The 213-nt window shown below is 65.3% G+C and overlaps 1 protein-coding gene across 1 annotated transcript in view; it reads right to left on the bottom strand.

The window, feature by feature from the left end:
* Positions 1-213, bottom strand: part of LOC102043069 (semaphorin-3D) — a 23,190-nt gene that overhangs the window by 7,769 nt on the left and 15,208 nt on the right. The gene's annotated exons all lie outside the window — the stretch shown is intronic.

Here is a 213-nt window from a genome sequence, read left to right as displayed (position 1 = left end):
CGCAGCACCCCACATTTCCCACTCTGTGTCCTGAGGTGTAACCTAAACCCAGCATTGGACTGGCTCAGGGAAAGATCCAGGGGTGCCCTGCCCCAGTGCACTCCTCTGGGAGCAGAGACAGGGCAGAGGGAAAGGCTCTGCTGCTCTGGCTGCAGCTCCTCCCGTGCAGCTCCTCCCGTGCAGCGGCCGGGGCGGCTCTCCCGGCCCTTCTGG

This window comes from Geospiza fortis, unplaced genomic scaffold, assembly GCF_000277835.1.
Source record: "Geospiza fortis unplaced genomic scaffold, GeoFor_1.0 scaffold78, whole genome shotgun sequence".
NCBI lineage: Eukaryota > Metazoa > Chordata > Aves > Passeriformes > Thraupidae > Geospiza > Geospiza fortis.
This window is presented reverse-complemented; position numbering and strand designations above follow the sequence as displayed.